This window comes from Apodemus sylvaticus, chromosome X, assembly GCF_947179515.1.
Source record: "Apodemus sylvaticus chromosome X, mApoSyl1.1, whole genome shotgun sequence".
Classification (NCBI taxonomy): domain Eukaryota; kingdom Metazoa; phylum Chordata; class Mammalia; order Rodentia; family Muridae; genus Apodemus; species Apodemus sylvaticus.
This window is the reverse complement of record NC_067495.1, coordinates 69,750,244-69,752,943: the sequence shown is the minus strand read 5'-3', so window position 1 is coordinate 69,752,943 and position 2,700 is coordinate 69,750,244.

Sequence of the window (2,700 nt, the reverse complement as noted above, 5' to 3'; positions counted from 1 at the left end):
GGAAATATCAATCAAAAAGTGTAGAATAAACTACAACAAATACAGGCACATACTATCACATCAAGGCTGGACACGGAAACCCAGTATGAAGAAAAGAGTCTCATAAGTAGGGTAAAGTGTCAGGGACAGTCACCACCCCCGTGCCCTGCTCCCAATGTTAGGGTATCCAGAAGAACACCAAACTAATCAGCTATAATATATATGTGAGGACCTAAGTCAAATGTATACAGGCTTCCAAATTTCTTCAAGTTCTCCCGAGTCCCAATCAGTTGGTTCTGTGTCCCTTGTCCTCATGGTACAACCTTGATCCCTCTGTTTCCTCAGATCCTTTCTACCATTCCTCAACAGGGCTCCATAAGTTCCATGTAATAATTAGCTGTGTTACTCTACATCTGTTCCCATCACTTACTGGATGAATTCTCTCTGGTTTCTTTGATGATGAACTATTTAGGTTCTTGTCCCAGAGCACTCTGAAGGCAGGGCAACAGTAGGTTTAAGGTTTTGCAGCTGGGTTGGTATCCTAATCCTGCCACTTGAGGTCTTGCCTGGTTACAGAAGACAGCCAGCTCAGGATGCATGTCCCCAGTTACTAGGGGTCCTTGCTAGATCTACTCTTGTAGATTTCATGGAGTTTCTTTTGCAATAAGTTACTTCCTCACCTGGAAATACCACATACATCTACATTTTAGTTGTCTCCAGGTACTTTCCACCCAACCCCCTCTTCCCAACCTGATCCTTCCTATTCACAACCTCAACTGGTCCCATTCTACTCAAAAAATCTATTCTATTCCCCTTTCCAGGGAGCTCCTTGTGTTCCATCCTTCCCTAAGCCTTCCTTTTGACTTAGCTTCTCTGGGTCTGTAGACAATAGTATGCTTGTCTTTAACTTCACAGCTAATATCCAATTATACATGCATGCATCATTTTTGTCTCTCTGGGTCTGGGCGACCTCACTTGGGAACTTGTGATGGTTGTTTTTTGTTTTGTTTTGTTTTTTCTTGTTTCAGCCATTTGCCTACAAATTTCATGTTGTTGTTTTTAACAGTTGAGTAAAAAATACACTATTGTGTTTGTAAATAACACATGTTAAGACTTATCCTTATAATTTAGGATCAGTCCTAGAACTGACATTGAATTGATACAATATGATGAAATAACAATTAAAATGAATAAATGAATGAGGAAAATCAAGAGTATGGCTGAATACAATGATATGTAATAATCTCACATACCAATTTGAATTGGTGTGCATAAGTGAAACTAGCTTTACAAAAAAAGTACAGTAGTCAGGCAGAGAAATCATGATTTTAGAGATTCCATCTTACCCCTGATAGAATGACTAAGACCAAAACCACAAATGACAGCTCATACTGGTGATAATGTGGAGAATGGAACCTATACACAAAGACTTTCACATATATACACAATTAAAATAAATGTTCAAACTTTTTTCTTTAGATTTTTCATTTTTATCATTTAATTTATATGAATCTTTTGCCTATGTGTATGGATGTGAAGTCATTGTCAAGTCATGCCTCTTAAAGACATAAAAGGATATTTAGCATCCTGGAACTGGAGATTCAGAAAGTTGTGAGATGCCATATGAGGTGCTGAAAATCAAATGCAGGTCCTGTGGAAAATCAGTCAGTACTCCTAACCACTAACCAAACTCTTCAGCTCCTAAATTCTTTTAGAAACACACTGGGCACAATATGTGATAAGATATATAAAATAATATATGATGACCATGTTAATTTTTGTCAATGTTACATAACCAAAATTATCTGTATAGAGAAACCTCAATTTAGAAAATCCTCCATCAAATTCCCTATACTGATTGACTATATTAATGTGAGAAGACTCACCCCATTGTGAGTACCAATCCTATGATGATGGTTCTGAGCAGTATAAGAAAACAGGCTAAGTCATGGGGACCAAGATAGTAAGTATCTTTCCTTCATGGCTTTTGATTCACATCCTATATCCAGGTCTCTGTCTTGATTTCTTATTTTAGTTTCCCTTAATGATAAATTGTGATCTTATAAGCCAAGTAAATCTTGCCCTCACCCTTTGGTGACTGTGATGTCAAATCTTGGTTGTTAACTTGACTATGTTTGAAATAAACTTGAACACAAGCAGCAAGGCATCTTGAAGACAAGTGTTTCTTTGGAATCAACTATCACCTCTGTCTTTTACAGTCTTTCAACTTCCTCTTCTGCATTCCTCACTGAGCTCACTGTGTTTGTGGCTCAGTTGATGGTTTAGTCCTCTAATAGCCTGATGAATGTCCTTCAATACAGTAAACACTAGCCAGTAGGGATGAAGTCCCTACTTAAGCACCAGCTCTGCTTATCTATGCTCAATAAAGTATTGAAGTACTATCATAAGTAGTAAGGCCTTACTATCTATTGTGGAGAACAAAAGGTAATAATAGCTTATACTGTTTAGGGGTGCCCCTTTGTTTGGTGACTCAACTGAATATAACAAACTCCTAACACTGGAGGCTTTACTTGGGAGAGAAGGATGTCTAATTCTGGCAATACCTCTTCTGTTACTTGAGGACCACATTTAGATATACTTCATATATGTGTATGCTATTCCCCCCATGTCTGCCCTCTGACTGTTCTTCATCCCATAACTCCTCCCCTGTCTCCAAGAGTATGTCCCCATGTCCCAGGCAACCTCCAACCCACCAGACCT